The 14,499-nt window shown below is 35.3% G+C and overlaps 1 protein-coding gene across 2 annotated transcripts in view; it reads right to left on the bottom strand.

The window, feature by feature from the left end:
* Positions 1-14,499, bottom strand: part of FSTL5 (follistatin like 5) — a 278,893-nt gene that overhangs the window by 239,535 nt on the left and 24,859 nt on the right. The gene's annotated exons all lie outside the window — the stretch shown is intronic.

A 14,499-nucleotide genomic window follows, 5' to 3' on the forward strand; every position in this document is an offset into this window, starting at 1 on the left:
AGAAAGTGTACTGATTACCCTTCAGTACTAATTGCACTGTTTTATTTTACACCAAGGATTTGTTATTATTGTGCTCATAATAGGTTCATTTAGTCTTAAAAGCATCCAGACTGTACATAGAAATCTATAGAAACAAGTTAGTACTTCTAGACCAATACACATGTTCTTTAACAGTAGATCTGTTAATATTCTCTAATTCACAGGGACACAGAAATGTTTAGTTACCATTAACATAAGCACAAGGCAGCCTTATCCTTGAACAACTAAAACATATTGTTCCAACTTTTAAAATTTTGTGAAATAATAAATAATATGGCTAGTGATGCAATATTTTTGTTGTTCCCTGCAACCCAATTTTACAAATCTAAGTCAATGACTCTGGAAAATATGCTTTCAAATTTCTCCATGACTACATTATAAACACTAGTAAGACATAAAAAAAAAAAAATTCATTATCAGTAAAATGTGATGTACTAAATACATTTTTAGTGACACAATGAATGGTATTTCCTGAAATACTGGATATGACATGCTGAATTCACCAGTATCAATTTTCATGCCATTCTGATTTTCATGCTGTACTAAATTTAAAGCAATGGTTTTAGCATTACTTAATTTCTTTCACACTTAATTTTACACTATGGACAGCATTTGGTTTAGAGGATCTGTCTAGTACATTTTTCTTGTCTTCTAAAGGAAAACTTACCTTTAATTTTTATTTTATATATATCTTTAGAAGTCATGGAGTGAAACTTAGCCTTTAATAGACCAATGTAAACTCAGAGAAATCTTGTGCATTAGAAGAAGTCTGTGTTTATTAAAATATCAACCAACCACCAAGAATTAGAGCCAAGCTGTGTTAGCATTCAAATAGTGCAATTTTATGGGCTCCACAGACAGTGTTCAGTTCCACAAAACTCACTAGTCTTTTCTCCCTTCTTAAGCTTGAAATCAGAAGAATGGGAATTTTTTGCCAACGAAGCTGCAATATATTCTAAAGACTTTATAGAAGAATTGATTACTAGATCAGAGTAGCCTTGCAGGAAAGCAATATTAATAATAATCAAATAATAATCAAATACTGATATCAGAGGAGAAGAGAAATGCTAATTAGGATGAGAATTAATTTTTAGGAAAATAAGAGTGCAACAAACTTGGCAAAGTTTAGCTTAGAAACAAAATTTGGATAAAATTTTAAAATTAAAAAAAAAAAACATGTTGAGGGTTTTTTTAATATGTTAAGATTCTAAGGAAAGGAGGCATTGACTGAAAATAACTTTTCAGACCTATTTTTTTAATATCTTTATTTTATTTAATTTCAAATGAAGATTTTGGAGCAAATTTTCATGGCATAGCTTTCTCAAAATACTCAAATTTTAATTTTAAGCTGCCATTCAAACTAGAAAGAAAACACTTTCTTAGCAGATGATAGACCAATCCTCAGTATGATACTCCTGGGGCCAAGATGCTTGGTAGCAGCAAAGAGCATCCACATGGAAAGAAAAGTTGTTTTGCCTCCAGTTATTTCAAAATTAGCCAGTGATTAGACTGGGTATAGCATCTCTGAACTCAGAAAATAGCTTTCTGCCTAGAGAAATCTTGCTAGATTAGACTTTTCAACAGAAAACACAGAGTTAAAAATGCAGACAAGTTTATACTGAAGGTGAATTAAAAACAGATTTCTCCTTAATATTGAAAGATAAATTATGTGAAATATTTTCTGTAGCAAATCACTAAGAAGCAATGAATTATGCTAGCAAGCCAACACTATAAGTACCTATAACTTAGGAAAATTAATTTCAGATGCTCAGGAAAGTAGGAACTGCTCATCCTGAGGGGAAACACACAAATAAAAATTTTCAGGGTGTTGAAATGTGGGAGAGGTAAATGAACTTTTTAAACTTTTCCTAAGTTAATTGTTCACAATGACATTTATTTCCACCTGCATTTGTGCACTGTGCTAGGCTTTTAATGCTAGTTGGACTGAAAATACCAAAATTCTACCCATATACTTCTAGAAAGTATGTAAATGTGAAAGCATTACAGTGTTAAGTAAAATGCACTTCTGCATAAACACTTGTGTGGAGGACTTCATAAACCCACTATTATAGATATTTCTGTTATTTTTCTCCTGTACTGTATTATGATATATAAACAAAATATTTTTACCTAACAGGATAACAATCAAAAATTATATAAAAATATTTTTTTAAAAATTATATATATACACATACACATATATATATATATATATATCTTCATTCATGTAATCATTCTGGATATATATGTCCAGAATTATTTCATTAACTACAATACTATATTGGTACCTACTGATATGAGCCATCTGTAAACAGAACCAACCATTTTGCATTGTAGGATATTTTTATCAGCTTCAATATAGTAAAATACTTTTGAATTTAAAACTCTCCAAACAAATTAATCAGACAGGTTGCATGGCATTTTATGGCTTTTTGTTGCAATACAGTGTATCATCCTGATAAATGTATCCATGCAAAACATGTTAGAACTCCAAAGAAACCTTTCCTGTGTGCCCAAAGGATGAATTTAAAGTAAACTTTTCATGGTGACACTATCAGATTTTCTGTTATGTTTATGAACTGAAAAAGACCACAGATGGTTGACCATAAAAATTACTACTGCTACAAAGCATAAGTTATAAACTATTTCCAATATAAAACAATGATGAAACTTATTTAAATACACACAAATGCTTTTCCAAGGTATAAAAGCTCCTTTTCTAGTGCTATTTTCTTTTTTTTTTGTCTTAATACAAAAACACCATCAACATCTCTTAAAACATTTTGATATCATTATTATTCAGAAATGCCATGTTTGCTAAATAAGGTTGGCATAGTACCAAGACTTATTTAGAAGGGCTTCTTTATAGCAATATGGGGTGTAGAAAAGGATGGCCAGATGGACTCTCAATTTACCAACAAGGTTCAAAGCTGTCTGTGTTCATTTCTTAGCCCCATTTAAATATATATCATGTAAATTTTGTCTGGTTTTACCTTTTTGAAAGAAGATTAGAGTTTATAAACCTTGGTTGTTGCACATAGAAGCACTCTGACTGCCACTTAATTCTGTGTTTTTTAAAGGACAAACTACACAACTATTTCATAGAACAGGACTCCACTCATGGCTCTGCCTGAATCATCTGCTGAGGATCTGGTGTGTGTGTGCCAGAGTGGGCTGCTGATAAAGAAGAGGAGCCTTATTTTGTCTTTGGAAAACTCAGACAAAGCCCCCTTTGCTATGCTGGCTCTAATCAAAAAGTAGCTGCTGAATTAATCAAATTCCTAAAATAAACAAAGTACTAATTAATGTAAAGCATATGGGACATTGTCCTTGACATGTGACAAACATTTCAATAATTTAATAAACATACATCATTAATTACACAAACTGATGAAAGAAGGAGAGCAAAGTTACTTGCTTTTCTAACATTTTACAATGAATATTTACCATTAGACATAAAATATAGTTAAAACGTAGAAAATCAGTTTTGTGTTCATTACCTTCATGGCTAATTCTGGAGCAAGGGCACTATACAGATAATATTAATACAATCTATATTATTTTAATAATAATAATTATTATTATTGCTAATTGAATCATTTTTATTAAAGAAAATATTTCATCAAGAGAGGTACCAGAATAGTTATTATTATTAAAACATGTACAAGCTATAGCAGCTGAATTAACAATATATTTACTTAAATTAATACAACAACTTTTTTTACAAGAAATCTGAATTACAAATGTACAGAAAGGTTTTATTAATGGGTGAAATGGCAGCATGGTCACAGCCAGGGAGTATTATCACACACACACATACAGCACAAAGCAATCTGCTAAACTATTCTCAGACCCAATTTGATCAATGACAACAGGCTGAACATTTGTGTTTCAAATAAGTTTTACAGAATCAGAATTCAGCAGACTCTTAGCAACTGCAGTACAATTGCAATTTAAACTAAAAATGCATGCAAAGCAGAAGCAATGACATTTACATTTGTAAAGCTGTTCTATTAAGCAGCAATAAGCAAGGCCTTGCTTACTATGGTAAGGAAGAAAGAATGTGCTAAAAGTGAACCATTTTCTTCCTGCTCTTGTCAGAACACTATTTACTGCAGAAAGCTTTTTAGTTTAATGTTTGCAGCAGGATTCTTGAACTGGTATTCTGCATACACAGCCCAGTCTTCTTAGAGATTGCCACCATTTATAGCAACAAATTCTGAGAAAATAATATGCCACAGGTTGTTCTTGTATTGATTAAGGCATCACATGAATATAAGATTGTGTGAAGGAAACAAGATGTGAAGCAAGGTTGCTAGGCAAAAATAAAGTAATATATAAAGCTGTTGAAGTGTTCAGAATTAATGGCTTTCCCAGGAATATTACTAAATATTACAGTGTTAAGACTAAGCCTTACAGGCCTGTGGAAGAAACATGAGCAAGACTTGAATTCAATAATCTATATGAAAGCAACTCAACAGTATGGGGAGCTGTGATACAAGAGTGAAATGATTGCCATTAAAACCAAAACCAAACCAAGAAAAGCCCAGCCACAGAGATGGGAAGGGTAAACTGAAATACACTGATTTGGTTCTTGGTTTGCTGATTTAGGTCCCTGAGAAACATGAATAACAATCGTGGCAGACCCAGGAAGGTGAGTTTGAAGTAGTAGTTCCTCTCTGCATGCAGATTGCAACTCCATAAAAGGGGCTGCAGAGAAGAAATAAAGATATGAAAAAGTGCAACATCATCTTGTCCATTTCTACACACTCATAAGGAAAACTATCTCTAGACCAGGCTTCAACAAAGTGTGATTTCTATAGACGAAAAGTGGACAGAAGTTCTACACAAAGATCCACAGGTTTTTCTATTCATGCCTGTCTCACATAAAATAACCTATATGGTTGCAAGGGCATATATTATTGTTAAAAGCAGAGTAGACAAAGCCTTTATCCTCAAGGTGAAACAGTTCTGGGCTAAAGTTACTGTCTAAATCCCAATGTTTCTTCAGTACCAACTGAATTGAAGCAGCTTCCTGCTAATGGTTCAGTAACACTGTTTATATCAAATGTATTGCATTCTACAAAATAACATTTCTTTTTTAAAATAGGCTAAGTCAGTCAGATTAGTACATTTAAAAGCCAACAATTCCTTCTGGTAGGATTGCTCATGATCCATATAGACACATTTCCAAAACACTGCTAGTGTAAAAGACCTGCATGCAGCAGACTGCAGGTAGCTCCCAAGACAAATAGCACACTACAGGACCTATAAACCCTGATTGCTCTTGCAGTTGAAAAGCAGCTGAGTAGTAGTTTAGGGTTTTAATTTCAAGGATTCTTATTTCACTAGATCATTCAGGTTTAGTAGTACAATAAAATTTTCTTTCTTCTCTGTTTTTTTTTTGTTCCCAATGTAAGACCTTGTCCAAGAGGAATCCTAATGATTCTACAGGCCCAATGAAACTGTGATGAAAGGCCAAATATACGTTCCTTCATTTTACTGAAGCAAAGAAAGGCCTGTTTTCCAAAACTTGTCCTTTTTCCACAATGAAAAAAAAAATCTAATAAAACCTACATGCTGACTTTAAGGATTAATTTTTCCATTGGCTGTAACCCTTATAGCTATACACATCATAATCATCAATTGTCCTAAATCTTGTGACAGTTCTGAACTAAACAGGAAAAAACCAAAATAGAACATATACAGAAGGTTACTGTGCATAGATTTCTTTGGCAGCTCACAGAAATACAGTGTAACTAGAGCTTCTTTAATATGTTGTCTTCATACATTGTTCTTTGATGATAAACCAAATACATACAAAATTTACAAGCAGTTTCACAGCACACGACAGAACAATATTCTACCAATTTTATACTGCTGGGCAGCATTGCTGTTTTTATAACACTCTAAGCATTAAGATGCTTAATGCACAGTTTAAACAGCAGAAGAAGTGTATACTTTTGCATTAAAACATGTACTACTATGAACAAAACCATTTATACACTGAAGATTTTACAAGACAATTTATGTAGCTAAACCCAGGCTACAGCTCTCCTTAGCTAAGTTGGAGGAGCTATGTAAATAATGACTTTACAGAAGTAATTACTACTATCTGCATATTTTGCATTAAACTTTATATGCTCAGACACTCAGTGTAGTATTACTGTCCCATGCATAGACAGCATAAGATGTAGTTTCTTCAAGCCTACCAAGAAAGAAATGCAATAACACAGGACAGTCAGTGTGATGCTGCAGATGAATATACTTGTCTGATATAGCCCAGAATCATATTCAGTGTATATGTATCTATTTTGCAAATATCTGGGAATGCTCTAGATTTGAATAGGCAAAGAAGGGAGAAAGAGATCTCCAAGAAGCAACACTTTAGCATGCTGAATTATCCCTGGAAATTCCAGGATACAGTATTTAATGGGTATTCCATTACCTTCTCCTTTACATGAGCTCCTAAAGCTCCAGGTATCCTCACAACTACTGAACAGTAGTACATTTCTTGACAATATAGTGCTAATAAAAAAAAAAAAAAAAAAAAAAAAGCAAGCTACTACAGATGGATCTTAGCCACAGAATTCCCAATGACATTAATGGAAGTAATTTGCCTAAAATCTCTATTCATTTTTCTTTTTAAATTTCAGAAGTGGCTTTAAATCTAATTTTCTAAAACCACGTAATGTATTTTGCTTTTTATTACTCAATCTGTCTGAGGCTCGTTCAGATCTTATTTTTCTTCTTGGCAAATTCTTGTACAGATAGAAGAAAATCTACAAGAAGAATGACAATTAGGGAGTATAGACATGAGAGCATAAGCATCAACTACGTTCTTACAAAACAGGAATGCAAGTAATATTTAGCCTGCATTAAGACACAATTATGGGTGAAACTGTAGTCTATCTACCAGCATTGATTAAGACGAGTATGCTGAGACATTGCTAGTTACAAAAGGTTTTTTCTACCATTCATCTTATAAGGGCAGATACAGTAGTGTAGCAAAGTAAAAGAAAAGCTCATGGTATGAATATTAATCAATTGCAACTGCCCTTTTTTAAAGTGTTCAGCTCTGTGTTTGAGGAAGACATTCATTTAAACCAGAGATTTGATGAAAGGTTATACCATATTACCTACCATGTGACATTTAGGAGACCAGAAAGTAAAATTTGGATCATATTTTCTTCTACTGAATCTTAGAAAATTCAGAATTCATTCAGTATTTGATTGGTGAATTTCAACTTATTTTTCAAAATGAATTATGAAGTGTAGCTATATACCCTGCAGATATACTAATAGTTGGCTAGAGCTTTCCTACTGTGCAGTAGGCAATGTACTGCAAAGCTTTTAGCTATTTTCTCTTGGCATTCATGTTGGAAACAATTAGCTTAAAAATAAAAGGTTGCAGAGAGCTGAAATAACAATCTAGTAAATAGCTCAAGTTCTAATTGATAATATTCTATTTTTAATTACAGTTCCTTTATATATATATATATACATATATATATATATACATATAAAAATATCTTTATATATATATATATATACATATAAAAATATCTTTATATATATATATATAAATGCATAAAGACACCTATTTTTCTTCCCTTAGTAGTAAACAAAAATAAAATAGGGTCCGTTATGAATAATAAACTTCAAATAATGTCTTTAAAATATTTCCTTCTACCAAACCATGAGTTTGAATTTCTTCCATCTAATGATGCAGAGTAGGTCCCAGGAAGCTGCCACTGCCAAAACAAGACAGATGTATCCAAATGGTAAGCTCTGTTCTTTACTAATTGCTAATAACAAACCATCAAAATAAATTTTTGAAAATATAAAGGTATAGAAAATGTTTGAAGATTCAGTAATTTCTTTGAAAGACACGCTTTACTCATGCCTCACTTAGAGTAGAAATGAAGGAATGATGAAAAAAATAGTTGAGCTTTATATGGAAAGTCAGACTGACCAATGCAATGGTTTCTCAAACCTTATAAAAATAACACTCACTATCTGTTGCAGTGGGATTAGTCCTTTACAGTTTGGGAGATCAGCTTATTGCAATACAGTAGTTACTATTCATTTCAGAATTGTAGCATCAAATTATGTAATACCAAATAATGACACATATACCAACAAGTTGAATATATTCTATTAGGATGATTTAATACGTTAAGATGATTTAATAAGTGCTTTATTACTTGCATTGATGTATGACAATAATCCTCAGGTTATAGTAATAGAAAGTAATGGCATTTTCATGAAACATTAGTGAAATAAAAATTCCACTGATGCCTCAAGAGAGTGATAGGCCTTACTTGTCCCCAGAAAATAGACTTGAATTATAGGGTGCTTATTCCAGGTTATAGAACCAGAGTTATATGCAATACATGAAGAAAATTACTAATAATTTTTGTTTGGTTTGTTTTCGTTGGAAGAAGGGACACAGAATAAGCTTGACAGAGTTTTCTTACTTCAAATACTATCTTGTTAGAATGCATTGGGCAGGGGAATTCAATTCCATGAAGCTGTTTAACAGAACTGACAATGAACATTTCACAATTACTATTAATATTATGCAATTTAATAAAAATATGTATTGCTATTAAACTTAGTTCACATAAATGTAGTGTTCATACACTGCATTTATACATTGTGTTCATTTATATAAATAGTAAAAATGCAGCTGAGCATAGTTAATGAAGTACATTAAACAAAAATTTTAAAATTACAAAAAATTTTTAAAAATGTGTCAAGTAGAACAAAAATCTCTTACTCTTGCATCTCATGAGACCTCACCTCAAGTGTTCAGCTCTGGGATTCCCAGCACATGTACATGGACCTGCTGGAGTGAGTTCAGGGGAGGGCCACAAAGATGCTGAGAGGACTGAGCACCTCTCCTAGGAAGACAGGCTGAGAGACTGGGGGTTCTTCAGCCCCCAGAAGAGAAGGCAGGGGCGTTTCAACTAGCTGATCTTTAAGATACCTTCAAGGCCAAACCATTCTATGATTCTGTGAGCTGTTTCAATTAAGTCAAACAGCAACATTTTTGTATTAGTAAAGTTTTGCAGAGTTTGTTTTGAATGTTATGTTTTAGGCATTAAGATTCCATATTCTTGACACTATGGTTATTTAACCATAGTTGCATCAATGCATAACAATAAGAAAAAAGATGTAATTCGACATCTTTTCATCAGGCTGTTGTTAAGCACTCCATTTTCTTTGTGTCAGGCCTAAGCACAGACACCTTTAATGTTTTCAATGGGTATTATATCCTTTGGCCTCTTTTCTTTTTCAAGGAGACTGGTGTTTTTTTGTTGCTACTAATGCTGCTGTTTGGGTTTTCTTCATAATGGCAAAAAAATCTGAAACTGAAAGACATCACATTCCCTTAGCTCATCATGAAGTTCTCCAACCTGAATCCATCTGTTCTGCAACAGTTCTCCACATAATGCTGCTGTTGTAACATGGGTCACCCTTCCACAGGATGCAGTCCTTCAGGCACAGACTGCTCCAACGTGGGCTCCCCATGGGGTCACAATTCCCACCAGGAAACCTGCCCCATCATGGGCTTCTCTCTCCATGGGTTCCTGCCAGCCTCCTTCCAGGCATCCACCTGCTTTGGTGATGGTCTCCTTCACGGGCTGCAGGTTCATCTCTGCACCCCCGTGGTCCTCCACAGGGGGCACAGCTGCTTCACCATGGTTTTCACCATGGACTGCAGGAGAATCTCTCCTGGGGCAGCTGGAACACCTCCTCCCTCTCCTTCTGCGCAGACATGGGCGTCTGCAGAGCTGCTCCTCTCATTTGTTTTCATTCCACTCTTTGCTTAGTGCAGTTATATCTGCACAATAACTTTTCTTGCTTCTTAAATATCTTACCACAGAGGTTAGCACCATTCCTGATTGGCTCAGCCTTGGTCAGCACTAAGTCCACCCTGGAAGAAGCTGACATTGGCTGTGTCGGACATGAAGGAAGCCTCTGGCAGCTTCTCACAGAAGCCACTCCTGCAACCCCCCTACTACAAAACCAGATCATGCTAACCCAACACAGAAGCAAATGCTTAAATTATATAATTATTTTAATTTAAAAACAGAATTTAAATACATAACTAGAGTAAGAGATGAAAAATAAACCACAAACTAAATTGATCATTATTTATTAAAAAAAAAAAAAAAAAAAAAAAGAATCTGCTGTACAGACCAGTTTGTCTACATACCAACAAAATTGTTATATACCATATTTATTACTTAAAATAATTTTATATTGACTTTTACATATTATTTCTCGCATTATAAGCATTGTCTATGCTACAAGTATCACTTTCATTTTAACAAATCAAAATAATAGAGGTTAATACAGACAATAAAAGTCTAAATCTTCTAGGCAATAAATAGAAGTATTAAATCCATGGGGAAAATTATTGAGAGAGAGAAATGGGATTAAATTACAGAGTAGTCTTGAGAAGAATAAGAATCTGAAGAATAAGAGGCAAAAAGGAAGCTATGGAAAAGAGCCAGATTTCATAAACACACATTTCAAGTATTTGGTCTCTTTCATGATCTTAGAAATCCAAAAGGCACAAAATTAAACAGGAACAAATCACCTCAAGTAATGTATAAAAAAAAAAATCTCCTGGCTTTGTTTTGCTGTCACTGCAATTGCATTTTGTGATGACAATTTGCCGTCATAATAGAATATTAAAAGACATGCTAATCAAGAATCTAAAATGACAGCTGATACAGACTGTGTTTGCATTGAATCCCAAATACCAGAAAGGTAAAAAACCATTTTTTATCTATACAGAAGGTAACTGGACATCCTTCTCCTAGGATTCAATGTGAGAAGGCCAAACTGAGTACTGGAGAAGATTACCTCTGTATACCATATTACATTCTATTCTTTGTTGATAACTTAGCACGTGAAATTAAAACAACAATGTTAATCAAAAGGCAGATAATACATGTGAATCTCATCATCCTTCAAAATATCTGGCTGAGATTAATCATTTCCACAGTGATGATGTTCAGTAACAAGAACAAAAAAGAAAGGTAGACCAAAACGTTCAGCCCAGTAGTTAAGATGCACCTTTGCTCCCTGACTGGCCCTCTTGATTTGATTACAAGTTTATAGTCATTGCTAATAAGTATCAGCAGGCATCTTGAAAGGAGGAATCAGTCTTACCTAAATTCCAGATTTTGACACTCTACACCCCCCAGTGACTAACTAGCTGGAAGAAGGATTATAGAACAAATTTTACAGGGAGATTTTAGAAACAATTTTCCCAGGATTTAAAAAATGCTTTGAGCATGTAATGAGAGACAGCAAAAATAAAATGTTTAATTGATATTAGCTTTTTAATGTACAGTGATTGTAACAGGGTTAAAAAAAATTACCCATGCCTTTTTAATGCAATGGCCCACAGGAAAAATCAGATTAGATTGCAGAATTTTCTCCCTTTCTGGAGAAAAGGAAAATAAAATAAAAATTAAGACAAAAAAAGCCAACAACAAAAATAAAACAAAAAACAAAGACTTCTTGACTACACTTACAAGTGACTAAGGGGGAAAAAAGTAAAACTGAGTCTTGTGTGTTGGATTGATGTGGCCAGAAATGTGTGTTCTATCACCATTTGTTTAAGCCAGGTGGAGTAGTGATTCCTTATCTCTGTGGCACATATTATCTGCTAATGGGCCATCTTTAAGACAAGGTAGGGCAATCATCTTTATCTTTTCCACAACCCATCCTCCCTCCAGGAAGATATCATCTGCTGCTGGGACATTAAGTCCCACTGTATGACTGATAAAATTACATCATCCCACTGGGAGATGCTCCAGCCAGGGGGAGCAGCCAAGCCTTTCCTACCTAGATAAAAACTGAGATTTCGGACAGCAAATTACCTTCTTTCCACTGGATTGCAGAGGAAAGCTGGACCTTTCCATATCATCCCTGGACCTTCAGAGGAAAACTGCACCTTCTACAGGAGCACGGCTCCAGCTGAACCACATCTGCTACTGCAGGAGGACTATAGCCACCATTTAATGGGACTGTTACCAACACCCTGACTGACAGGATGTCAGGTTGTATTCTGACTCTGTCAGGGTTGGGACTGTTCTTTGTAATACTGTCTTTCTATTTTAATTTTCCTAGTAAAGAACTGTTATTACTAATTCCCCTATCTTTGCCTGACAGCCCCTTAATTTCAAAATTATAATAATAATTTGGAGGAAGGGGGTTTACATTCTCCATTTCAAAAAGAAGCTTCTGCCCTTATTGGCAGACACCCGTCCTTCAAACCAGGACAGTCTTGCTACTTCTAATCCCGGAATTTGCATAGGACATAGATACTGTGCTCATAGGAACCTCAGAAGGCAGAAATTCTCATGTTACTTTAGAGCTGAGAACAGCACTGACATGACAGGAAAAGCTCTGTTCTTAGTCCTCAGGATTCACTGCTCATCTTCAATAGATTTTTTTTCCCTTCTCTCTCTCTAGGAGAGAGGATTTTAGAGGATCAAATTCTGTGACTTCTCAGATCCTGCAAGCAAACAGATTTTCCAGATAGACAGTGTGAACTATAAATCTCAGGTTGTTTGGAAACCAGACAACAGAAGAAAAGCACAGAGTATTTTTGAATCTCGGAAAACTACTTTCTGTGCATTCTTTCTTGGCCATGACACCCTAAGCGACAATAAAATCATTGAACACTCAGCCTGTCTATATTTTACAGGCATTTCAGTGCTCTTTGTAGAGAGAAATTTTATAAGTTTTGGGCAAAATCCTAAAAGTCATACACGGGTTTTTCCTGTGCTTTGTGCTTATGCATTCGAATTTGCTTTTGATAACCTGGGACAGAAGCTTATGTTCTTCTCTTGCTTTGTTTTCATTCAGACAGAGCCTTTAGTGCTTAAACACTCCTAAACTAGATCTAATTCTAATGTAACCTAAACCCCTCTAAACCCTGAGCCCTAATTTAATGTGAATCAGGGTTGAACAGATTAATTTAGCAGCAAATAGCAACTTTAGGAAGAGAAGGAGAGAGGAAAAAGGGAGAGAGGCGGGTTTTTTACAGGAAGTTAAAAGAAATTAGCCTGGAGAAATATCACAGACAAGAGTGAGGATTGCACAGCTGAGTCACTAACCCTTAAGCCCTTTGGTAAAGCAAGATGAAATCAGGACAAGGCTGGAAAGAAGTTTGAATCAACAGATCAGCAGAAGCCAGTGGCAGCTGGCACACCCCCTTTGCTGTATCCTCTGTACACTCCTGCTCAGCTGGACAACAGAAGCTCTTTTCTGATGGAGCATCCTGCACAGGCCAGGGCTAAGGCTGAAGCTCAGGCTGAACTCTGACTTCCCTGGATTCTCCCCTCTCTCTGTTCCCAGACTCCCCCAAGCCCATCCTCACCCATGCTGTCAGGGCAGTGAGGGGTTAGCACGATTGTCCTAATCTCGAAAGCTCAGCGTTGGGCCGAGGTAAAAGGAGTCCAGGGGACAAGGACTAAGTTACATCTTCACCAACTGTCCCTTGAGACTGAAACTGAACTGCTCCCCACCTGTGATGAGACCATTAACAACGAGGCACTGTCACCAGCATTACTCTCCTAAACCATGTGAACCACCTGGCTTGCCAGGGAGGGCTGTGCTTGCATGTGTTAGACACGCAGAGTTGGCACGCTCTGGAGTATACATATGGATGTACAGGCTATATTCCATATTTCTGAGAGTCTGACAGAGAATCAGCAGCCAACTGCTGCCATTCTGTTGGATGCCACCTGCCTGTTTATACCTGGAAGTCTCAGAGCATACACTCTTTCACTGAAGACATTGCATAAACATTGGTCTCTGTCAGAGGCATGCAAATTACAAGAAGAAAATTCATTAGGATGCTAAAAATACTTCCTAACAATATCAGGTGGGAAACCTAGGTATTAACAAACTGCTCACAATACTTCAGCAGCAATGCAAGAAGACTCCCAAATGCAAAGTACCTTACAAACTTTTACAGTGTTTTGACAAATGAAGAACCAAGGATTACCTGGCTTAACAAGAAATTCGCATGCTGCTCAGACACAGCCTAGTACTTTTCAGCATAACCACATAAATATAAGCCGTGGCAGTTAAATAAGGGAAGGGGACTCAAAACAACTTTGAGCAGTGCTTTGGAATAATCTTTCTCAGTCCTGGTTCAAGAGAACTCATCTCTTCCTGGGTTTGAATATTTCGTATATAAGCAATGCAGTCAAACATTTGATCTTTATTACCATTATAATGGCCATGATAATGAACTTACTATAATTAATGGTGTATTATAATGAAGTACAGAATCAAAGAACATTAGGACCTTTGGAGGTCACCCTGTTATATCTCCCTGCTCAAGCATGGTCACCTCCAACAGGCTGCCCCAGACCATGTCCGGACAGTTTTTAAATATCTGCAAAGAAAACTCAACAAGCT

Source organism: Oenanthe melanoleuca, chromosome 4 (assembly GCF_029582105.1).
Source record: "Oenanthe melanoleuca isolate GR-GAL-2019-014 chromosome 4, OMel1.0, whole genome shotgun sequence".
NCBI lineage: Eukaryota > Metazoa > Chordata > Aves > Passeriformes > Muscicapidae > Oenanthe > Oenanthe melanoleuca.